Here is a 13,598-nt window from a genome sequence, read left to right as displayed (position 1 = left end):
AATGCAAATTTAGATAAAAATATACTGATTCTGCTCTTTTGATTCAAAATGGTGGGTTTCTATTTTGGGAAACATTTGCTTAAAAGTGGAAACCTTGTATTTTATAATGGCAGAAATGTGTTTATCTGAGGTGAATGTGGATAATTTTGTGTATTTAATTAGGCTGTCAACTCAAATAATAACTTATATTTGTCATCTCTTTTTTGAGGTTTTTCACCTGTTTACTGCCAACCAAAGAATGGTAAATAAAAGACAAACAACTGATTCCATGGCTGTTTATTGAGTGAAATCCAGTTAAAATCTTCATGTGGAGGGACTGTCCTTTTCAAGTGGGGAATTGCACAAGAAGGAGGTCAAAACTTGACAGGAATACCTATGTGAGAATGCTGTTCATCGACTACAGCTCAGCATTTAACACCATAGTACCCTCCAAACTCGTCATCAAGCTCGAGACCCTGGGTCTCGACCCCGCCCTGTGCAACTGGGTCCTGGACTTCCTGACGGGCCGCCCCCAGGTGGTGAGGGTAGGTAACAACATCTCCACCCCGCTGATCCTCAACACTGGGGCCCCACAAGGGTGCGTTCTGAGCCCTCTCCTGTACTCCCTGTTCACCCACGACTGCGTGGCCATGCACGCCTCCAACTCAATCATCAAGTTTGCGGACGACACTACAGTGGTAGGCTTGATTACCAACAACGACGAGACGGCCTACAGGGAGGAGGTGAGGGCCCTCGGAGTGTGGTGTCAGGAAAATAACCTCACACTCAACGCCAACAAAACAAAGGAGATGATTGTGGACTTCAGGAAACAGCAGAGGGAGCACCCCCCTATCCACATCGACGGGACAGTAGTCGAGAAGGTGGAAAGTTTTAAGTTCCTCGATGTACACATCACGGACAAACTGAATTGGTCCACCCACACAGACAGAGTTGTGAAGAAGGTGCAGCAGCGCCTCTTCAACCTCAGGAGGCTGAAGAAATTCGGCATATCACCAAAAGCACTCACAAACTTCTACAGATGCACAATCGAGAGCATCCTGTCGGGCTGTATCACCGCCTGGTACGGCAACTGCTCCGCCCACAACCGTAAGGCTCTCCAGAGGGTAGTGAGGTCTGCACAACGCATCACCGGGGGCAAACTACCTGCCCTCCAGGACACCTACACCACCCGATGTCACAGGAAGGCCATAAAGATCATCAAGGACAACAACCACCCGAGCCACTGCCTGTTCACCCCGCTATCATCCAGAAGGCGAGGTCAGTACAGGTGCATCAAAGCAGGGACTGAGAGACTGAAAAACAGCTTCTATCTCAAAGCCATCAGACTGTTAAACAGCCACCACTAACATTTAGTGGCCGCTGCCAACATACTGACTCAACTCCAGCCACTTTAATAATGGGAATTGATGGAAATTATGTAAAAATGTATCACTAGCCACTTTAAACAATGCCACTTAATATAATGTTTACATACCCTACATTACTCATCTCATATGTATAGACTGTACACTATACCATCTACTGCATCTTGCCTATGCCGTTCTGTACCATCACTCATTCATATATCTTTATGTACATATTCTTTATCCCTTTACACTTGTGTGTATAAGGTAGTAGTTGTGGAATTGTTAGGTTAGATTACTCGTTGGTTATTACTGCATTGTCGGAACTAGAAGCACAAGCATTTCGCTACACTCGCATTAACATCTGCTAACCATGTGTATGTGACAAATAAAATTTGATTTGCCATCATACAAACTGAGGCAGCAGACTTTGTAAAAAATCATATTTGTGTCATTCTCAAAACTTTTGGCCATGACTGTACACTGAATATACAAATCATTAAGAATAGCTGCTCTTTCCTTGACATAGACTGACCAGATGAATCCCTTATTGATGTCACTTGTTAAATCCAATTCAATCAGTGTAGATGAAGGGGAGGAGACGGCTTAAAAATAATTTTTTTAACCTTTGAGACAATTGAGACATGGATTTTGGGCTCCCAAGTGGTCTAAGGCACTGCATCTCAGTGCAAGAGGCGTCACTACAGTCCCTGGTTCGAATCCAGGCTAAATCACATCCGGCCGTGATTGGGAGTTTCATAGGGCGGCACACAATTGGCCCAGCATCATCCGGGTTTGGCCGGGGTAGGCCATCATTGTAAATAAGAATTTGTTCTTAACTGACTTGCCTAGTTAAAAAAGGTTAAATAAAAAATGGTGTATGTGTGCCATTCAAAGGGTGAATGGGCAAGACAAAATATTTAAGTGCCTTTGAACTGGGTGTGGTAGCAGGTGCCAGGCACACCGGTTTGTGTCAAGAACAGCAACGCTGCTGGGTTTTTCAACATTTTCACGTTTGTATCAAGAATAGTCCACCACCCAAAGGACATTCTGCCAACAGCTGGTGTCTCTAATTTAACAGTCTCTAATTTAAGGGAGTCTTAAAGTTTTGCTCCCCTGAGTTAGACTACCACATGATAAACTGCAGACCATACTATTTACCAAGAGAGTTTTCATCTATGTTTCTCATAGCTGTCTATTTACAATGCTGGCACTAAGACCACACTCAACGAGCTGTATAGGGGCATAAGCAAACAAGAAAAGGCTCCTAGTGGCAGTGATTTTAAAGCAGGGAAACTGAAATCTGTTTTACCTAATTTTTACCAGCAACTAGAGGCAAAAAAACTCTAGATCTCCTTTACTCCACACACAGAAACACATACAAAGCTCTCCCTCTCTGACCATAACTCTATCCTCTGGATTCCTGCTGACAAGCAAAAACTCAAACAGGAAGTACCAAGGACGGCTCAATATGTAAGTGGTCCGATTAAACGGATGGTAAGTTACAGGACTGTTTCGCTAGCACAGACCAAAATATGTTCCGGGATTCATCCGATAACATTGAAGAGTTTACCACATCAGTCACCGGCTTCATAAATAAGTGCATCGACAACGTCATCCCAACAGTGACCGTATGTACATATCACAACCAGAAACCATGGATTACAGGCAACATCCGCACTAAGATAAAGGCTAGAGCTGCCGCATTCAAGGAGCGGGACACTAATCCGGACGCTTATAAGAAATCTCGCTACGACTTCCGACGAGCCATCAAACAGTCAAAACGTCAATACAGGACTAAGATCGAATCCTACTACACCGGCTCTGATGTGACGGATGACCAGGACGCGTACTCAGAGCATGCGCTGACCAGCTGGCAATTGTCTTCACTGACATTTTCAACCTCTCCCTGACCCAGTCAGTAGTAACTACAAATTTCAAGCAGACCACCGTAGTTCTTGTGCCCAAGAACGCCAAAGTAGCCTGTCTAAATGTCTATCGCCCCGTAGCACTCACCTCTGTAGCCATGATATGCTTTAAAAGGCTGATCATGGCTCACAGCAACACCATTATCCCAGACACCGTGAACCCACTCCAATTGGCATACAGCCAAATACTTGTTCTCCCCACTGTATATTTTCCTCCAGGGTGGCGCAGTGGTCTAAGGCACTGCATCGCAGTGTTAGCTGTGCCACCAGAGACTCTGGGTTCGAGCCCAGGCTCTGTCGCTGCCGGCCACAACTGGGTAGCCCATGGGGCGGCGCACAATTGGCCTAGCGTCGTCCGGGTTAGGGAGGGTTTGGCCGGCAGAGATATCCTTGTCTCATCACGCACTAGCGACTCCTGTGGCGCGCCGGGTGCAGTGCACACTGACCAGGTCGCTAGGTGTACGGTGTTTCCTCTGACACATTGGTGCGGCTGGCTTCCGGGTTGGATGCGCGCTGTGTTAAGAAGCAGTGCGGCTTGGTTGGGTTGTGTTTCGGAGGACGCATGGCTCTCGACCTTCGCCTCTAACGAGTTCGTGCGGGAGTTGTAGTGATGAGACAAGACAGTAACTACTAACAATTGGATACCATGAAATTGGGGAGAAAAAGGGGGTAAAAATAAATAAATAAATATATTTACATACAGTACCAGTCAAAAGTTTGGACACACCTACTCATGCCAGGGTTTTTCTTTATTTTTACATTGTAGAATAATAGTGAAGACATCAAAAATATGAAATAACACATATGGAATTGGAATGCCAAGAGTGTGCAAAGCTGTCATCAAGGCAAAGGGTGGCTACTTTGAAGAATATACAATGATTTAACACTTTTTTGGTTACTAAATTATTTAATGTGTGTTAATTCATAGTTTTGATGTCTTCACTATTATTCTACACTGTAGAAAATAGTAAAAATAAAGAAAAACCCTGGAACGAGTAGCTTTGTCCACACTTTTGACTGGTACTGTAAGTATTCAGCCTCTTTATTCAGTACATTGTTGAAGCCCCTTTGGCAGCGATTACAGCCTCGAGTCTTCTTGGGTATGACGCTACAAGCTTGGCACACCTGTATTTGGGCTTTTCTCCCATTCTTCTCTGCAGATCCTCTCAAGCTCTGTCAGGTTGGATGGGGAGCGTCGCTGCACAGCTATTTTCAGGTTTCTCCGGAGATGTTCGATCGGGTTCATGTCCGGGCTATGGCTGGGCCACTCAAGGACATTCAGAGACTTGTCCCGAAGCCATTCCTGCGTTGTCTTGGCGGTGTGCTTAGGGTCGTTGTCCTATTGAAAGGTGAACCTTCACCGCAGTCTGAGGTCCTGAGCGCTCTGGAGCAGGTTTTCATCAAGGAACTCTCTGTACTTTGCTCCGTTCATCTTTGCCTCAATCCTGACTAGTCTCCCAGTCACTGCTGCTGAAAAACATCCCACCAGCATGATGCTGCCACCACCATGCTTCCTCATAGGGATGGTGCCAGGCTTCCTCCAGACGTTAAGCTTGGCATTCAGACCAAAGAAGTCAATCTTGGTTTATTAGACCAGAGAATCTTGTTTCTCATGGTCTGAGACTCCTTTAGGTGTATTTTGCTGTCATGTGCCTTTTACTGAGGAGTGGCTTCCTGTTTCGGATCTCTATGGACAATTCCTTCGACCTCATGGCTTGGTTTTTGCTCTGACATAAACGGTCAACTGTGGAACCTTATATAGACAGGTGTGTGCCTTTCCAAATCATGTCCAATAAATTTAAATTACCACAGGTGGACTCCAATCAAGTTGAAGAAACATCTCAAAGATGATCAATGGAAACAGGATGCACCAGAGCTCAATTTCGAGTCTCATAGCAAAAGGGTCTGAAAACCTATGTAAATAAGGTATTTCTGTTTTTATTTTTAATAAATTAGCAAACATTTCTGAAAACCTGTTTTCTCTTTGTCATTATGGGGTATTGTGTGTAGATTGGTGAGGAAATGTTTTTATTTAATACATTTTAGAATAAGACTGTAAAGTAACAAAATTTGGAAAAACAGGTCTGAATACATTCCGAATACACTGTACATGTATCTACCTCAATTACTTCGTACCCCTGCACAGACTTGATACTGGTACCCTGTGTATATAGCCAAGTTACTCACTGTATATGTATTCCTTATTATTTTTCGAATATTTTTTTTCTTTCTCTCTGCATGGTTGGGAAAGGCCCGCAAAATTTTACTTGAGTACAGTAAAGATAAGTAGAGTATAGTACAATACAATACAGTAGAGCACAGTAAAGTATAGTGTACCCTATTTTACTCTAATGTACTCTATTCTACTGAACTAAACTGCACTCTAATGAATTAAACTGTACAAAAACAAAAAACAAAAAAAAGTTCAGCGCCCCTGGATCAAATGAGGGTTAAGTGTCTTGCTCAAGGGCACATTGACAGATTTTACACCTTGTCGGCTCAGCTATTCGAACCAGCGACCTTTTTAGTTACTGGCCCAATGCTCTAACCGCTAGGCTTCCTGCTGCCCTACTGTACTCTACTGTCATGTACCGTACTGCACTGTACTAAACTGCCGTACTGTAACGTGATGTTCAAACTTTGAAACCAAGCCATCTATGATTCGTTCAGATTTGGATCTGGTCTGCACTGACCAAATGTGTACTTGTTTGGGGGACGGAGCTCATTCAAATAATACCCAGCATGCGTTGCAAGTGTTTGTTTTTACATTAACATTTTTGTCATTCAGCAGACGCTCTGACAGTGTATTCAACTAAGGTAGATAAACAACAACATATCACAGTCATAGCAAGAAGGAAAAAAATCTGTTACTGAGAATGTTACTGTAGTTGAAGTGGTCTGATGGTTTATTCTGTAGGTTGGACTACTTTAAAAACATTATTGCTGCCAGTTTTAAAGCTTTTGAGAAAGGTAACATAAGTGCCAGATTGGAGCGATAATAAATAGGGAGTGTCTCCTAATCGGTGACCGGTTCTTTAATTCTGAGGCTCTGCATCTGTGAGTGTGCAAATTCCTAAAATATCTTGAGGGAATTTGGGATTCAAGTCTATTCGAATGCCGAAACCGGATTAGATACAAAATGGCAAAAGATGATATTCGCAATGTCACTAAGAAAAAAAACAACAACCAAAACAGCAAGACACTTTGCATGATTTTGCAGACCCACGACTATGGCGTATCGTCATTAGCTAGTGACACTAGCGTTAGCTAGCTAGGCAGTGTTAGCTACCTAGCTAGCCAACTAGCAAGCTCTAGTCTAGTCCAATGGAAACTGATGCAACCCTGCTGGCTAACATGGCTAGTTAGATGACCAGTGGTGACAGATGGTGAGATCCCTATGAGATTCAAGGCTGAATTTGAATGGTTATGGAGAAATCAACCATACGACCATCATATACCCTCATAGACAAACTGATTTCAACCAGTGGAGGCTGCTAAGGGGAGGACGCCTCATAATAATTGCTGGAATGGAGCGAATAGTATCAAACACATGGCTGATACCTTTCCACTCATTCCACTCCAGGCATTACCAAATCAAATTGTATTTGTCACATGCGCTGAATACAACAGGTGTAGACCTTACAGTGAAATGCGTACTTACAAGCCCGTAACAAAAAATGTACAATTAAAATAACAAGTAATTAAAGAGCATCAGTAAAATAACTGTAGCGAGGCTATATACAGGGGGTACCGGTACAAAGTGAATGTGCGGGGGGGCACAGGTTAGTCGAGGTAATTGAGGTAATATGTACAGGTAGGTAGAGTTAAAGTGACTATGCATAGATAATAAACAGAGAGTAGCAGCAGCGTAAAAGGGATGACGACGACAATGCAAATTGTCTGGGTGGCCATTTGATTAGTTGTTCAGGAGTCTTGGGGGTAGAAGCTGTTAAGAAGCCTTTTGGGCCTAGACTTAGCGCTCCGGTACCGCTTGCCCTGCAGTAGCAGAGAGAACAGTCTATGATTAGGGTGGCTAGAGTTTTTAATTATTTTTAGGAACTTTCTCTGACACCGCCTGGTATAGAGGTCCTGGATGGCATGGAGCTTGGTCCCAGTGATGTACTGGGCTGTACGCACTACCCTCTGTAGTGCCTTGCGGTCGGAGGCCGAGCAGTTGCCATAACAGGCAGTGATGCAACCAGTCAGGATGCTCTCGATGGTGCAGCTGTAGAACTTTTTGAGGATCTGAGGACCCATGCCAAATCTTTCCAGTCTCCTGAGGGGGAATAGGCTTTGTCGTGTCCTCTTCACGACTGTCTTGGTGTGTTTGGACCATGATAGTTTGTTGATGATGTGGACACCAAGGAACTTGAAGCTCTCAACCTGCTCCACTACAGCCCCGTCGATGCGAATGGGGACGTGCTCGGTCCTCCTTTTCCTGTAGTCCACAATCATCTCCTTTGTCTTGATCACGTTGAGGGAGAGGTTGTTATCCTGGCACCACACAGCCAGGTCTCTGTCCTCCTCCCCATAGGCTGTCTCATCGTTGTCGGTGATCAGGCCTACCACTGTTGTGTCATCGGCAAACTTAATGATGGTGTTGGAGTCGTGCACGGCCACGCAGTCGTGTGTGAACATGGAGTGCAGGAGGGGATTGAGCACGCACCCCTGAGGGGCCCCCGTGTTGAGGATCAGCGTGGCAGATGTATTGTTACCTACCCTTACCACCTGGGGGCAGCCTGTCAAGAAGTCCAGGATCCAGTTGCAGAGGGAGGTGTTTAGTCCCAGGGTCCTTAACTTAGTGATGAGCTTTGTGGGCACTATGGTGTTGAACGCTGAGCTGTAGTCAATGAATAGCATTCTCACATAGGTGTTCCTTTTGTCCAGGTATGAAAGGGCATTGTGGGGTGCAATATAGATTGCATCATCTGTGGATCTGTTGGGGCGGTATGCAAATTGGAATGGGTCAAGGGTTTCTGTGATAATGGTGTTGATGTGAGCCATGACCAGCGTTTCAAAAATACAGCTACAGACGTGAGTGCTACGGGTCGGTAGTAATTTAGGCAGGTTACCTTAGTATTCTTGGGCAGAGGGACTATGGTGGTCTGCTTGAAACATGTTGGTATTACAGACTCGATCAGGGAGAGGTTGAAAATGTCAGTGAAGACACTTGCCAGTTGGTCAGCACATGCTCGGAGTACACGTCCTGATAATCCGTCTGGCCCTGCGGCCTTGTGAATGTTGACCTGTTTAAAGGTCTTACTCACATCTGCTGCGGAGAGCGTGATGACACAGTCGTCTGAAACAGCTGATGCTCTCATGCATGTTTCAGTGTTACTTGCCTCGAAGCGAGCATAGAAGTTATTTAGCTCGTTTGGTAGGTTCGTGTCACTGGGCAGCTCTCGGTTGTGCTTCCCTTTGTAGTCTGTAATAGTTTGTAAGCCCTGCCACATACGATGAGCGTTGGACCCGGTGTAGTACGATTCGATTGTAGTCCTGTATTGACGCTTTCCCTGTTTGATGGTTTGTCGGCGGGATGTCTTATAAGCTTCCGGGTTAGAGTCCCGCTCCTTGAAAGTAGCAGCTCTAGCATTTAGCTCAGTGCGAATATTGCCTGTAATCCATGGCTTCTGGTTGGGGCATGTACGTACAGTCACTGAGGGGATGAAGTCCTCGATGCACTTATTGATAAAGCCAGTGACTGATGTGGTGTACTCCTCAATGCCATCGGAATAATCCCGGAACATATCCAGTCTGTGCTAGCAAAACAGTCCTGTAGTTTAGCATCTGCTTCATCTGACCACTTTTTTTATAGACCCGAGTCACTGGTGCGTCCTGCTTTAGTTTTTGCTTGTAATCAGGAATCAGGAAGATAGAATTATGGCCAGATTTGCCAAATGGAGGGCGAGGGAGACCTCCGTGTGTGGAGAAAAGGTGGTCTAGAATTTTTTTCCCCTCTGGTTGCACATTTAACATGCTGATTATAAATGAGGTAAAACTGGTTTAAGTTTCCCTGCGTTAAAGTCCCCGGCCACTAGGGGACTCATCCTCTGGATGAGCGTTTTCCTGTTTGCTTATGGCGGTATACAGCTCATTGAGTGCGGTTTTAGTGCCAGCATCGGTCTGTGGTGGTATGTAGACAGCTACGAAAAATACAGATGAAAACTCTCTGGGTAAATAGTGTGGTCTACAGCTTATCATGAGATACTCTACCTCAGGCGAGCAAAACCGAGACTTCCTTAGATATTGTGCACCAGCTGTTGTTTACTTACAGTTGAAGTCGGAAGTTTACATACACCTTTGCGAAATACATTTAAACTCAGTTTTTCACAATTCCTGACATTAATCCTCGTAAATTCCCTGTCTTAGGTCAGTTAGGATCACCACTTTATTTTAAGAATGTGAAATGTGAGAATAATAGTAGAGAGAATGATTTATTTCAGCTTTTATTTCTTTCATCACATTCCCAGTGGGTCAAAAGTTTAAATACACGCAATTAGTATTTGGTAGCATTGCCTTTAAATTGTTTAACTTGGGTCAAACTTTTCAGGTAGCCTTCCACAAGCTTCCCACAATAAGTTGGGTGAATTTTGGCCCATTCCTCCTGCCAGAGCTGGTGTAACTGAGTCAGGTTTGTAGGCCTCCTTGCTCGCACACGCTTTTTCAGTTCTGCCCACAAATTTTCTATAGGATTGAGGTCAGAGCTTTGTGATGACCACTCCAATACCTTGACTTTGTTGTCCTTAAGCCATTTTGGCACAACTTTGGAAGTATGCTTGGGGTCATTGTCCATTTGGAAGACCCATTTGCGACCAAGCTTGAACTTCCTGACTGATGTCTTGAGAGATTTCTTAAATATATCCACATACTTTTCCTCCTCATGCCATCTATTGTGTGAAGTGCACCAGTCCTCCTCATGCCATCTATTTTGTGAAGTGCACCAGTCCCTCCTGCAGCAAAGCACACCCACAACATGATGCTGCCACCCCCGTGCTTCACGGTTGGGATGGTGTTCTTCGGCTTGCAAGCCTCCCCCTTTTTCCTCCAAACATAACGATGGTCATTATGGCCAAACAGTTCTATTTTTGTTTCATCAGACCAGAGGACATTTCTCCAAAAAGTACAATCTTTGTCTCCATGTGCAGTTGCAAACCGTAGTCTGGGTTTTTTATGGCGGTTTTGGAGCAGTGGCTTCTTCCTTGCTGAGCGGCCTTTCAGGTTATGTCTATATTGGACTCGGTTTACTGTGGATATAGATACTTTTGTACCTGTTTCCTCCAGCATCTTCACAAGGTCCTTTGCTGTTGTTCTGGGATTGAGTTGCACTTTTCGCACCAAAGTACGTTCATCTCTAGGAGACAGAACGCGTCTCCTTCCTGAGCGGGATATGACAGCTGCGTGGTCCCATGGTGTTTATACTTGCGTACTATTGTTTGTACAGATGAACGTGGTACTTTCAGGCGTTTGGAAATTGCTCCCAAGGATGAACCAGACTTGTGGAGGTCTAGAATATATATTTTTTTAAGTCTTGGCTGATTTCTTTTGATTTTCCCATGATGTCAAGCAAAGAGGCACTGAGTTCGAAGGTAGGCCTTGAAATATATCCACAGATACACCTCCAATTGACTCAAATTATGTCCATTAGCCTATCAGAAGCTTCTAAAGCCATGACATTTCTTTCTGGAATTTTCCAAGATGTTTAAAGGCACAGTCAACTTAGTGTATGTAAACTTCTGACCCACTGGAATTGCGATACAGTGAGTTATAAGTGAAATAATCTGTCTGTAAACAATTGTTGTAAAAATGACTTGTCATGCACAAAGTAGATGTCCTAACCGACTTGCCAAAACTATAGTTTGTTAACAAGAAATTTGTGGAGTGGTTGAAAATCGAGTTTTAATGACTCCAACCTAAGTGTATGTAAACTTCTGACTTCAACTGTACATGCATAGGCCATGTCTTACCAGAGGCTGCTGTTCTATCCTGCCAATAGAGTGTATAACTCACCAGCTGTATGTTCTTAATGTCGTCGTGCAGCCACGACTCGGTGAAACATAAGATATTACAGTTTTTAATGTCCCGTTGGTAGGATATACGTGTTTTCAGTTCGTCCCATTTATTTTCCAGCGACTGAACGTTAGCTAGCAGGACAGAAGGCAAAGGCAGATTAGCCACTCGTCGCCTGTTCCTCAACAAGGCACCCTGATCTTTTTCCGCACAATCTCAGTTTCGGGTATCTGACCCTGGTCGGGTGTCTGTAGGATCTCCCTCCCGTCCGACTCATTGAAGAAAAACTCTTTATCTAATCTGAGGTGAGTAATCGCAGTTCTGATGTCCAGAAGCTCTTTTCGGTCATAAGAGCCGGTAGCAGCAACATTATGTACAAAACAAGTTACGAACAACGCGAAAAAACAAACAAAAAATAGCATGATTTGTTAAGAGCCGATAAGATGGCAGCCATCCCCTCCGGCGCCATCTTTAAACTGGCTTTCCCATTGAAGACATCATCCAAAGAATCACAGCCCTTCCCCATGACAGGACACTAGGTCTCCAACAGCTCCTTGGATTTCAGCACTCGGATAGCCATAGCTCTTCAACATTGACAACAGTGGCTCTGTGGTCCACAGAGTATTCACAGTATTCCAGCCACTGGGAGGCCATCAGCTCATTATCTTTCCCGTACCGTGTGGCTACATTCCCTCGGAACCTGGGATACAGATGCTCCTGGAGAAACTTACCAGGGTTGGTGGATTCCCTGACAGGGTCCTTCGTGGCTGAGCTTGCAGTAACTCAAAGCTTCCTTAAGTCCTGCCACAAGTGTGAGACACTCTGCTCCTTTGTGATGTGTTCCAAAGCAGTCGACTGAGTTGGGTCAAGTTTCAAAATTTCATTGTAGAAGGACAGGCACTTCTGGCAGTTGTAATTGACATGCTCTCCATGTGGCTGGGAAAGAGTAGAGAATCTATATTAAGTTATTATATGAAGTTAGAAAGCATTGAACAGAAGAGACACACATCAGTTTAAATAGATTAAAATGGTACAGCCACAAATACATTTTCCTTTCAGTCCAATTTTACATGGGGTGCTACTGGCTGTGATATTATTTGTCGGTTCAGCATTAACACACAGAGCAGACTCCCCATAGGCAGATACAGGTGTCTCAGGCTCCTATTCAATTCCACCTGTGCGTGGAATGCAGTAGTGGGAGGCAGGGGTGGACATTCGGGATCCTTTTCTGCATATTGGTCACTGGCCTTATGGTGTGTGAAGTCAATGCTGTTTAACCGCATTGGCTCAAGGTTCCTCAGAGTCCCAACATTCCATTGTCGCTGCTCATCTGTGCAGGCTATGCCAGTTAGCCACTGGACACTGCATTCTGCACCTGTGATATAACGTTTGTTACAAAAAAAAGACATTCAGAAAAAAATCCTATTATTAAAAATTGTGTGACTGAGGACTATGTGATCAACTTAATTCAAACACATGCAAGTTTCATCATAAACTTACCTTGCTACTGTTCCCAATGAGATGAGACCACTTTTACTTACCATACTTTAGGCATTACCCCCAACCACAAGGATATTTTACAAACCTTATTCACACAGAAAAACAATAACACTAAAGAAATACATGTGATGCTAACATTTTTAAATAAATGTTATACCCTACTCACCTGTACTCCATAAACTTACATTGCTTCACCAACATGTGACTTGACAGGATACTTACAGATTCCCCACATGAATAAGGCAGTTCTGTTGATCACACAAATAAATGTAACATAACCAATAAATCATGACATTCTCAATCCAGCTTTCATCCAACAAAACGTTTGGTCTAACTGCTATGTTAAGCCTGACTATTTTATCATTCTGTGTCTAGATAAGGCAGTATTGCGCACTTTCATCTATAAAAGGAACGAAAAAAATAAACTAGAAACATAAATTACAAGACCAAGAAATGTGAATATTGATCATAGATATCATCTGAGAACTCTATTGGTTATAGTAACTGTCACCACAACACATGCAGGCTGCTATAATCGCTTATGTTAAGTAATGTTAGACATAGAAATGCAAGTGACTTTGCTTATTTTCCTACCTTCCACAAAATGTAGGCTGCATGACTTTCCAATGTCAGCGATGCACGCGCATCCAGCCGTCTCTACTGATCCGTTGTTGGAAAGGTACCCAAGCAGTGTGGTAAGAGCTGCTTGATTGGCTGGCCTGAACATCTGCCTTAAAAAATACCAATCCTTTTCCCCTCCTGGTGAAGAACTCGGCTCACCTTACCACTGTGGAGGTACTGATAGGCGTCTGTATTCTTG

This window comes from Salvelinus namaycush, chromosome 12 (genome assembly GCF_016432855.1).
Source record: "Salvelinus namaycush isolate Seneca chromosome 12, SaNama_1.0, whole genome shotgun sequence".
Classification (NCBI taxonomy): domain Eukaryota; kingdom Metazoa; phylum Chordata; class Actinopteri; order Salmoniformes; family Salmonidae; genus Salvelinus; species Salvelinus namaycush.
Note: the sequence above shows the minus strand (reverse complement) of the source record.